This window comes from Sphaerodactylus townsendi, linkage group LG11 (genome assembly GCF_021028975.2).
Source record: "Sphaerodactylus townsendi isolate TG3544 linkage group LG11, MPM_Stown_v2.3, whole genome shotgun sequence".
Classification (NCBI taxonomy): domain Eukaryota; kingdom Metazoa; phylum Chordata; class Lepidosauria; order Squamata; family Sphaerodactylidae; genus Sphaerodactylus; species Sphaerodactylus townsendi.
In genome coordinates, this window is record NC_059435.1 from 43,359,526 (window position 1) to 43,371,942 (window position 12,417).

The 12,417-nt window shown below is 43.5% G+C and overlaps 1 protein-coding gene across 1 annotated transcript in view; it reads left to right on the top strand.

Moving 5' to 3' along the window:
* Nucleotides 1-5,822: 5,822 nt before the first annotated feature.
* MACC1 (MET transcriptional regulator MACC1) overlaps nucleotides 5,823-12,417 on the top strand; it is a 32,617-nt gene continuing 26,022 nt past the window's right edge. Inside the window, exon 1 of the mRNA XM_048511173.1 lies at nucleotides 5,823-5,955. The gene's annotated coding sequence lies outside the window, so the exon portion shown is untranslated. The remainder of the gene's footprint in view (nucleotides 5,956-12,417) is intronic.

The following is a 12,417-nucleotide window of genomic DNA, read 5'->3' on the forward strand; positions in this document are numbered from 1 at the left end:
CTTTACTAATGTCAGGAGAAATCAACAAGAAGCTCATTAAAACTGGTGAGGCCCTCAGTGGGTCCACATAAAGCAGTGCAAAAACCAAGACCCTCAGACCAAATAATGGCACTGTAGGCTCACTCTGAGGTAGTTAGTTGAGGATGAACCAGCCTCTCCTGTATAAGTAGGAGGGATGACGGTTCTAAGCTGGGTTTGCTGGGTATGGTGAATTCGCCTCTGGTTTACCCAGGCCAGCACTGCTGTGGCTCCCTTATCTGAGGCAGGACATAATAAGGACAGTGTTTCTTGACTGAGGAAAGAGGTCCACAGAGGTTTATTTGCTCCATAAAGGCATGCCATTCATTTTTGGGGAAAAAATGGACTTAGAAAATTGCTACTTTGGGCCTTGTTTTAAAATTATTAGTTGCTTAGAATTAGTATGACAATTGAATAAATCCTTTCCCAGATTAGTCCACACTAGTTATTTTCTAGGAATACATATTGGTTTTCATGTATATTATGAAAGAACAAAGTTAGAGGTAGAGGTAGAGTTGCCAATTCAGGATTTGAAAAAACCTGGAGCTTTTGGGGGAAGAAGCTGGAGAAGTTGGGACCTGAGGAGGGAAGAGACCTCAGCCAGAGTATAATGCCATGGAGTCCACCCTCCAAAGCAGACATTTTCTCTTGGGTAGCTGATTTCTCTTGTTTGGAAATCAGTTGTAATTTCAGTCTCACCTCGTTAAAAAGTACACTGCCCAGTAAGTCAACATGTAACTACTATGTGGCTATCCAAAAATAGAATCAGATTTAAGAAGTGCATGTTGTTCAGTGTTAACATTAATTACGGTAAATTTATCCTGAATGTTTTTCTCCTGTGAGAGGGACGAAAGTATATATTTATTATTGCATTTTTGCATCTTTGTATCTATTTATTATTGCACCACTTTGGTTTTTATATCTGAGGTTGTTCACAGATTAACCTGCTTACTTTGCTCAGACTTGGAGTCAGTAAAAATCAACATAACATGTAAAGCATGCATAGAAAGGATTTTTATGGTACCCTGTTCAGAAATCTTTTTGGAAGCACTATGTTTGCTCACAGATGTGGTGGGGGCTGCCACGGGGTTGATTGTTGAGCAAAAATAAGAGTACCATATGGGCAGCCCAATCTGGAGCCCCTGGCGGCAGGATGGAGTGCTGCTTCAGCACGCCCTGCTGCCTCCAGGAAGGCTTCAGGAGGGAGCAGCAGTGGCGTAGGAGGTTAAGAGCTCGTATATCTAATCTGGAGGAACCGGGTTTGATTCCCAGCTCTGCCGCCTGAGCTGTGGAGGCTTATCTGGGGAATTCAGATTAGCCTGTACACTCCCACACATGCCAGCTGGGTGACCTTGGGCTAGTCACAGCTTCTCAGAGCTCTCTCAGCCCCACCCACCTCACAGGGTGTTGGTTGTGAGGGGGGAAGGGCAAGGAGATTGTAAGCACCTTTGAGTCTCCTACAGGAGAGAAAGGGGGGGAATATAAATCCAAACTCTTCTTCTTCTTGGCATCACAGGGAAGCAAAAAAATAAATAAATTAAAAAGCCTCCTCGCTGCTGAAAAGCCCTCCATTAGACTCTGTGCATAAGCCCAAATCCTCTGTGCTGGTATTCTGGTGTGCAAAAACCAGGTGGAAGCTGACTAATGTCAACTACACTCCTGGCCATGCCCCTGCCATGCTGGCAGAGGCGGCGGGGTGCAGGAGTGTCAACAGGGCACTCTGCTGTGTCTGCCTGCTGTGGAGGGCCATGGTGGCTGCCCTCCAGAGGATTTGCTCCTCCACTGGGGTAAGTGCCCCAGGATGGCAAATCCACTCAGGCAGCCCCCCTGCCTCCATAGGTGTATTCAGCCCCCCACACTCTGGATCGGTCTGAAAGCCTTTAAAATAAAATAAAAATTCTTTCCTTATAAATCTAATTTGAACTGTGCCTTTTATGGGTCTTTGCTGTGCTGAACATCTAATTTATTTCATTAAAAATCCAATGAGTGTACTCTTGGTCAGACCCTGAAGGAAATTAATTAACACTGACAAGCCTGGTATACAAATGTACTTGACCTCATTGACAACACAGTTATATTTGGCCTGAAGTTCTTTGATTGCCAGAAGTGTGTATCTTTCTCTTTCTTCTCTGTGTTTTGCTACAGGCTTCACAGTTTCGTCTTGAACAATCATTTCTAAAAATGCCAAGGACAATTTGGCTCCACCTGTCACAGTATTAGCTTCAAAGGCAAAACAAAACAATCTGCAAACTGTGCCCTGAAACCATTCACCCATCTGCAAGGAAATACAATTAATCTAATTAATTATTCCCACCAAATATGAGGAATTTTGAATACACTGAAAACACACATACAATAACTAGTTTTGCTTCACAGAGAATGTTTAAAAAGCATAGTGCCGACGTATTATTCCCAGAACTGCACAGCATTCATAAGACCTAGGCCCAGTCTTCTTGAGAGAGGAAATAAAAGCATCCATCCCTCCTTAAGTTAACTATTCTGAATACACACTCCAAGTTCATTACCAACTCATTGGCTAGTACAGGGGTAGGCAACCTTTACCACCCAAAGAGCCATTTGGACCCGTTTTCCACTGCCCTGAAGATCTACCAAGCCGGAGAGGTGGCTCCCTCCACTCACCTTTCCTTCCAGCATGCGGAGGCGCCAGGCAGGGAAACTCCCTCTGCCCGATGGAGCAGGCAGCTGCCTGCTCCGTGGGGCAGAGTGGGGGTGTCTGTGGCCTGCCCAGTGCCACTGCCTGTCGAGCTGCGGGAGGCAGTGGTGCTGGGCAGGGAAACCCCCTCTGCTTAACAGAGCAAGCAGTGACCTGCTCCATGGGGCAGAGGGGGGATGGTGTCTGCGGCTTGCCCAGTGCTGCCACCTCTTGCACTGTGGGAGGCAGCAGCGCCAGGCAGGAAAACCCCCTCTGCCCGACAGAGCAGGCAGCTGTCTGCTCCGTGGGGCAGAGGGGGGATGGTGGCTGTGGGGATGGCAGAGAGGGGATGGCAGCTGCTCTGGAGAGACATGCCCAAGCTACCCTCCGACCTCCAGGGGTGTGTCCCTCCAACCCTCCAGAGCAGCGCTGGTAGGAGAGGTGAGTGGAGGGGATGCGAAAAGCGGCGCCCTCACGCATGGAGCCGCCTCCGGTTCAGCTCCTCCACTCACCTTTCCTTCCAGCACTGCTCTGAAGGGCTGGAGGGTCACGCCCACGCTATCCTCTGACCTCCAGGCTATGTGGAGCCGCAGTATAAGGCTGAAAGAACTGCATGCAGCTCTGGAGCCGTGGGTTGCAGACCCCTGGGCTAGTATAAATCAATGCCACTCCACTGACTTAATAAATCACATGTAGACATGGAGTTACTACTTCTGTTCTTAAATCTCATTCACTTCAAGAGGATTTTAAGTAGTTCTGTAAAAGTAGTTTAGCTAAAAAACACAAGCTTGCCCAGTGTCTAACAATGACAAGAATAGGGTGACAGAGAGGACTGAATCCTGGAAAGTAAACTGCTATTATTCACGTGATTTATGCTGCAGCCCTATGAGCTTAATTCCTCCCAAATGGTTTCAGTTCTGTTGAATGTCCTGAATCCACGTTAAGAGATTTCACAAGTGTCTAAGAATACATGTGAAAGGGAGCACATGTGGTAATACACTGGACTATGAAGGTAGCATTACAGTGACTCATGCCAAAACACCTGTTGTGCTTCCTCTGTGTCACTGATGTTTCTTTTGTGTGTGTGGTAGGATATGATGATATCAGGGTGTGTTCTGAGACATCACATTATAATAAAGTTGCTTTGATTTTGGCCATACAAGAACTGTGATTTGATCTGTCCTGCTTGTTCTTTCATAACTTGTGTCATAGGCCTTGTTCCTGGACTATGCTGCATCTGAATCCCAGCAAATCTACTCACATTGTAGAAGATCCTGCATCCATCATCAGAATATACTTGGTTGTCCCCAAAAGCCCGTTTGCAGAAAGCACATCTTGCAAACATGGAATTCCAGGTTAATTCCCTTGGCACCTCTATCTGAAAAGGAGTTTAGGTAATAGGGCTGGGAAACACCTTTGCTTGAGGCTTTGGTGAACTGTTGTCAGTAATAGTAGGTAATAGGGGGCCAGCTACAAAGTTCCACTCATTGCAACATAGCTTCACATGCTCAGGTATGTTAGCACATTCATTCTCCAGCTTTTGCTGCTGTGCATGTAAGACAAACCCTTGTTCTTTAGCAACTTGAGTCAACTGTTGATCCCTTCATTCAGTTTATTGTTCGAAACTCATGTAGTCTAACAATAGTAGCACAATACCCGATGGTCTACCTGATAAAAATGTGGCAAGAATGTTGCCAGATTAATCAGCAAACAGCTGCTGTTGCTTCTGTATAGTGTGTGGTTTCCTCTGCCCACAAATGCTCTGATCAATTAAACACGTACAAAATTATTTATTAGCCATCAACAAGAGCCAATGATGCCAATCTGTGAGAGGTATCTTGAGGGGCGGCGGCAGTGACATAATCTTTGTGGGTTCATTGATTGGCATTCAAAAGAGAGAGAAAATCATGAGGACTACCCTTTGAAATTGCAGAGGTTAGCTTTGAAATATCCCAGACAATCTACATTCAGAAATGTTTCTTAGGCCATTAGGAAAAAGCTCAACAAAAAAGTACTAGTGACTTGATCAAATAATAAATCAGTAAGCCCCCTATTTGGCACTCAGATTTTCCTGTAGAGAATTTAGCATGTTATTAATGGCATGAGGCATTTAGAAAAATCTCCTTGTAATACCAGGACCAGAGTGGAATTGTACCCAATGCAGAAACCAGGCATGGCGGAGTCCTCAAACATCAGGGCAAAGAGAAGGAAAGCAGAGAGAGCACAGTACAAGCAAGCCAGGCTGCAAAAGTCTCTGAGAGGCACAGCTAGGCATGCTCCATCCCTTGAGAACATTATATCAGAAAGGTTATCTGGAAAAGTATGCTTTGGCACTTGCAGCTCCTGCACTCTGATTAGGAGTGGGGATAGCAATACATACAGCAAGCAGAAGCAACAGGAATTCCTCTCCACACCCAGCGTCTGCTTCCCCAAGTAGCAAAAGTGACCGAATGGCTCCTGGTGTCTAAGTTTGAATCTTCACTCTACTTTGGAAGCTTGCTGGATGACTGTGAGTCCATCATGCTGTCTGTCTGTCTCTGAGTCTCAGCCATACCAAGTGCATAGGGTTAATATTGTGAGGATAAAGTGGATAACAATACCAGCTATAAATAACTAAAGAAATAATAACATGATTTCCCCATTTCCTCTCCAGCTAAGAATTGGTGCCACCCCAACTTGTCTACCTTCAGACAGCTCAGAGTGTCTCAGCCGCACAATCTGGTCGTTCAGGTTCTGATATTATTTTAAATCTCTTGCACACTCAGCACTGAAAGCCCCTGTTTTCTAACCAGAGCATTAGGTCTGCCAGTTTTGCCTAGCTGCTGCCTTCCAGTGCGAAGCCTGCATCATTCAATAGGCATTCATTCCCCTACAGGGTGGCCAAAGCAAACAAAACACACAGAAAACAAAATACAGAAACATAACGTACTTTCTCTCACGCTTCCTCCTTCCTCCCGCCCTAAGGTGAAACTTCAGTAGTGAAACTAGTCCTCCTAGTTTCAGGTATGAGCTGAATGGCATGATGGGTAAGGTAGTTCATTCTTCTTGAAGTGCCTATTGCAATGAAAGCAATGAAACAGCTGAAGGACTCAAAGTCCCAAGGAAATCACTGACACCCACAAGAAGCCACAGGTAGAAGGCGTGTGTTCTTGGTTAGATAGTTGTCCTAGTCCCATTTTTTTTTTAAACAAGCATGGAAACATCGGGAATACTTTAACATAAGAAGGTTTTCAAGACAATGCCAGTAAGATAAGCAGCGGTTGCATCTTTGGGCAGAAGAAAAGGTAAGTTTTTAAAGTAATATGTGCTGCAAAATTGGGAGGGGAGGAGGAAATGTTTTGATTAGCTCATAAGAAAAGAGAAATGGACTTGGGTTACAAATCCGCCTCTTGAAAAATCTGGTTTCCAGCTCACACTTTGAAACAGACTTTTAAAACCAAAGTTGTAGGAGAAATATATGTAGAACCACAGAGGGCTGGTTGTGAATTATTTTAAAGAAAAAGGTCACCTTTTCTTGATGCCTTACAAGTAGTTGTGGAAAATTTAATCTGTTTGCGAAGGGAGTTTTGGGCGTTCATTGGTTGGATTTTTAGTTCTAGTGTGAGGCTCTGAGTTGGCAATTCCCCATCTTTTTATTGAACTAGTTTTTAAAGCATGTTTGTATCAATAGTAAAACTATTTTCAACTATTTCAGTTTGTACCAGGAAAGAATAATATATTAGTTCTCAGGATAGTGTTTCACAGTCTCTTTACTCTGTCTTCATGGGACTCCTTGTATAAGGGATTCAGTCAGCCCATGCAAAATTCCAGCATAAATTAATGTCTGCTTAATTGGTTTTTTAAAAAATCTGTACAAGGTCTATAAAGCAAGGTCCTACTCTATAAACCTTGGGGGGCAGAGCAAGAAATACACCAAAGCTTGTATTAAATCATAAAAGTTAATGTTTTACAGAAATCTCTTTAATGACAATAAGAGAAGATTCTGATAGGCCTAATAAAAACTATATAATTTTATGGTTCCACATGTCTGTGAGTTGCAACCTTTCCAGATCCTGACCTACCATTGGCTACTTTATAGGGACTCTAGACCCAGCAGGTGAAGAGAGAGATTAGTGACCCACTTGAGTCCTGATTCATGATCACTGATACTATCATTTACAGCTATATTTCTTCATTCATAATATTTGCTGTTATATGCTATGTTTTTAAAGTATACTATCCTGATTATCAGTCCGAGTAAGTACTCAGCCCTGGGCAAATAACAGGCCTCATAAGAGCTGCTAAATGGCTAAACCTGACACCATGAAAGTGTGGGTGGAGAAGTTCAGGCATTATTTATTGCTGTGCCTTTTATTTGCTCCAAACAAACAACCCAATTCAAAGCTGGGTGGCTGCCCATGGCATCACAGCTGTGCTGCCCTACCAGTCCAAAGGGGGCTTCTTGGCAGCACCACCACCAAGAAGCCCAATTGCTCTACACCCGCTTTATGCCACTGGCTGAGGTCCCATAAATTGGGACTCTGAGCCATTGGAGTAATCCTGCGACTGGCCAGGAGGAAGCTAACTAATTCTGGCTCCTGCCCCAGCCCACCCTTACTATGCCAGCGGCGGCAACCCTGTGTAGTTGGTGCAGCATCCAGAGCCAATCTTCAGCCAAATTGCCCTCTCTGGCATAAGTGCCCTGGGGAGGGCATTTTTGCTGGCAGAAGCCCATGTTGTTTTCACTAGCAGTTTTAGCCCCCTCCCCTTTGGATAACATATAATGTATAAAATATGAAACATATTCGTAACATATAACATAACACATTCATAACATATAAAATATGAAAACAACGTGTTGGAAATTACTAATGAGGATAACTTGGACTCTCAACTGGTTTGTAATCAGCTATGTTTTACCAGTTAAATTTATCATTTACATTTATTTGTTTAGTGAAAAAGTTTTTCTTATCCAGTCATTCCACAAACTCAAGGTGGCTTACAAAAATATTAGATGTGAAACCTGGGCATGTTCCCAAACTAAGCACTAAACACGTGCCCGCGTTACTGTATGCTGACGACACCGTTCTTCTTTCCCACACTAAAGTTGGTCTCACTCGTCTCTTAAATTGCTGTGCTGAATATTGTAAGAGGAACGAACTGGTAATTAACTATGAAAAAACCAAAATAATGGTCTTCGCTAGAAGACCCCCTAGTCATACATGGACCATCAATAACAGACCCATAGAACAAGTTAACCAGTTCAAATATTTGGGCATAACTCTTACTAGCAACCTTAATTGGGCAGTACATAGGAAATTAGCACTCGCTGCAGCTAACAACAGTGCCCTAGCAATTCAGCGTTTCTTTTTCACTGTGGGCCACCAGTATATACCATCCGCATTGAAGGTGTTCAATGCTAAATGCGGCTCTCAGCTCCTCTATGGAGCACCTATTTGGATCGGAGCTATAAACAAAAAATATAAACACAGCCCAGTCCCGTTTCTTCCACAAAATTATGGGCTTACCAAATTGTGCTTCATATGCAGCCCTATGTTTAGGGAACTTCGGGCAAAATATCATATGCCACGATGGCCTGGCTGAGAACTGTCAGATACTGGCTCACGTGATCCACTATTTGCAGGATCACTCCAGTTCTGTTACACCTCATGCTTTCGACTATGCATATTCTAGGTGGCTGAAACTAGTTGAGGAAAAAATCAACACTCTTGGCTTTTCATTGGAGTGGTTATTCCCTCTTTCCCTATCAGAAGCATATAGCTGCTTGAAAACTAAGCTATTAGAACAAGAGTATCGGGATATGATAACAGCTGCGAGGAAAACGTGTTCCCCCCTGACCCTGCTTATTCCAATTGAACAAGGACACATGGCCAATTATTTACAGTGGATCACCAACCCTAAATTAAGAAGAGCTTTAACACTGGCCAGATTCAATCTAATGCCTTCTATGCTGCTCTATGGCAGATATCAACAAATTGATAAACAGAGGAGGCTATGTCCATGCAATATGGGTCAGGTGGAGACACTCGATCATACCCTCTTTCATTGTGTAAGGTTTGCAAAAATCAGAATGTCACAATCTGCACTTATCCCATTTCTGTATAACAATCTAACTGATGCTCTTAAGATACCTATGCTTTTGAACAACATGGATCCCACAGTGTGTGAGAATGTAGCAAAATTTCTGCTAACAATAATAGACGTAAGTCTAGATGAATACCAACCAAAGTCTATGTATTATGACCACATATAGCCAGCAGTAATTTTTCTAGCTTCTGTCAGTATCCGATGACGTTTAAGTGAGTTAACTTAGCTGAAGGAATGTCCTATAGTTACAGAAGGACCATGTATATATTTTAGTATTTAGTATTTTAGTACCAGTGTCTATAATTGTGAGCAATAATGGGCAAATTTTGTATGCTGATTTTGTATGTTTATTTTATGCCAATAAAGGCTTGTGATTGAGATGTGAAACCTCCATTCAGGATCTCTTTGGAGATATCAAAAGAAGTGGTGATAACTTACAATTTAATGAATAAGGATGCCTTCTTAAATATATACTGTACTCCTAAACAGAGCTTTTAGTCTTAGGGGACTTCAACACCCATGTAAACAGTGCTACTTCCAGACGACCTTGAACCTAGTGTCATCCATGGCAGTACTGGGACTCTTCCAATTTGTTTCAGGTCCCACACATACAGCAGGACATACCCTGGATTTAATTTTTGGTGTGGGAGTGGGGGTGGATTCAATTAGTATAGTCCCAGTGCCATGATCGGATCATTACGCCCTGAAGGCTTGCATGACCATCTCAGTCCCTCCTCGTGTAGGCAGTGAGCTGATTACATCCTGGCACCCTCTGCACTCCCATACCAAGTTAGCCCCATGGTATATCATGGAGCTGAGTAGGAAGAAATGAGAACTCAGATAACTAGGGTGAAAATGGCAACAATCTCACAATGAAGCAGTAAGAGCATCTCATAGGGTTATGAAACCCTATGAGATGGCAGTGAAAGCCACAAAGGAGTGCTTCATGGCTACCATCATGTTTGCTAGCTCACATCCTACCCAATTGTTTATAGAGTGTTTGGGATGTTGATGGCTCTATCTGATGGGCTTAAAATTATAGAAATTTGGCCCTTTGCTGTGACGATTTGGCAAGCTTTTTTGCAGATAAGGCATCACTCCACCAGGACCTTCCAACCAAATCTGAGGCAGATAATGTTCTGGAGGCCTCTTGCGCATCTTCTGGTCTTGTGTTTGACCACTTCATTTGGCTGTCCCAGGATGATGTGGTCCTTGGAGCTGTGAAACCCACCACATGCCTCTTAGACTCATGTCCTGTAAAGGTATGGGGTAAAGCCCCTACAGCAGAGTAGCACAATATACTGGAACACAGTAGGAAGTCAGACGCACACAGCAGCTCAGCTTCACAGAAGCGGTCCTACTTTTATTAGTTCACAAGTATAGCTAACTCAAGCAAAGTGCTTCGCAAGGCAAGGCGAAGACAAGTGTCTCATAGTCCTCAGTATACTACAGCCTTATATCTGGTTTACTGGCCAATCACAGTTCTTTACCAATCAATCCCAGAATGAGGCTGTGTCAGGTGTTACCTTTCAGTTAGATTTTGATGATCAGACACATGTTACATCAGTGCTCTGACATGCTCATCATGGCTGGTAAAGGCCAGTGGGGACATAGTGTGGGGCCTCTTGGGGAAAATTATAATTCCTTCCCTGAGCCCAGGGATTTTCCCTGAAGGGCTGAAAGAGGATGTGGTGAGACTGCTCTTAAAAAATCTATCACTGGGTCCTCAAGATCCAGTCAATTGCTGCCCAGTATCAAATCTTTTGTTTTTGGATAAGAGAGCAGTCGTTGAGCTGCTCCAGGGGTTTTTGGATGAAACATTGGTGCTGGATCTTTTCTGATCTGGCTTCCAGGTAGGCCATGGAATGGAAATCGCTTTGACTGCCCTCACAGATGACCTTCAGAGACACCTGGATCAAGACAGGTTGGTGTTACTGATATTACTAGGCCTGTCAGCAGTGTTCAACTTAGTCAATTATGACATCTTGACTGTCATGGGGATATAAGGGACAGCCTTGCAATGGCAGCACTCATTTCTCCAAGGCTGGACAGAGGGTAGCAATTGGTGAGAGAACCTCTGCTCTCCACCTGTTGGTGTGGGTTCCTGGATATCTCCAGAGGTGGGATCCAGCAGGTTCTCACCAGTTCCTGAGAGTGGGTTACTAATTATTTGTGTGTGCCGAGAGGGGGTTACTAATTGGGTCTGCTTTTCCATCTCCATGCCCTCGCCTGCCCGAGAGGCATACTGCCTTTGAACATGAAGGTTCCATATAGCAATTGTGACTAATAATGTAACTCCCTGAACTGGGTTAATCCCTTTCAGGTACTGCAATTCATTGATTCTCAGCCTTTCGTACCTTTTATCTCACCAGTCTCTATCAAAGAACCTGTGTGTTTCACCATTGCTGTGTTCAGATTTGTGAGTTGAGGCATTTTTTATAATGTGATGATGATTTAGAAATGACCTGGTACAAAATTTTTTTGGGGGGTCGTGGTGGGGTGGCTGCCCATGGGGGGGCATCCAACTCAGGTTTTGCCCAGGGCTCAGGTTTGCCTAGGTACGCCTCTGCACCCTTTGCTGTGGGGGGGCTGGTGAGGGAACCTGTTACTAAAAATTTTGGATCCCACCACTGGATATCTCCCCAACCTTTTAAAAATCTTATATCAATTAAGACTGTGATTCCCTCCCGCACTGCATATCTCTATATTTGTATTTTAATATCCTCAATTTTTCATTCACTTGTACCTTCTCGATAGGGTTTTGCAATAAAATCACATTCTCCCATGTTTCAAATGATGAAATATTCTTAGTTTGCTTCCAGGCAAATTCACTCTCTGTTTCACTTACTGTATATTGTGCAGGCATGTATTAAACATGCTTGCAATGATATTATAATTAAATGTAGTTTTGACTCAGTGAACTTTGCTCCCATTTTTAAATATTGGTTTTGAATACTGTTAAATAAAAAACCTATTTTAAAAAATATAGATATATCAAAGTATGTTTATTTTTGAAATGCGAGTATCCCCGGCACAGTCCAGAGCAAATTATCTTATCCTAACAGATAACATAGGCTTTTCTCAACTTTAGCTTTAAAATCCCAACATCCTGATCCATTGTTGTAATAAAGACAGTATAGAGAAATTAATAATTTTCATTTGTTCAGGCCTTATTCCTATTCTTAAATGTACCCCAAAATGCTAAGATGTTTCACAATGTTATATCTGAAAATGTAGCAGTAGCATAGGAGCTGTGCATCTCCTACGAGCACTGAAAGACTTAAGAGCCGCTCTTCTGTAGCCAACTGAAAGCTGTGGTTGCTGGATTGGAACAAAGCATGTAGCTGTTATATTGCTAAGTCCCAGTGACTGTCTTTGCAAATGAGTTGAGTTGTGTCCCAAAATTGACTGGCAACAGGGTCAGCATTGAGGATTATTACTATGTTTGGTGCCTTCCAAAGCCCTAGGCTGTTAGGGGGGCAGCTGCCAGTGACAGTCTTGTGGCTGGAGAACCTTGCACTCCTCAAAGCACCATCCACACTGGGCAGTGGGAGATCGCGTCAGAGGTCCTCTGTGGTGTCCCAATGGCCTCCATTATGCAATAGGAGACATGCTTGAAAGAGTGGAACCACAGCTCTTGATTGCCAGACAGCCATGCT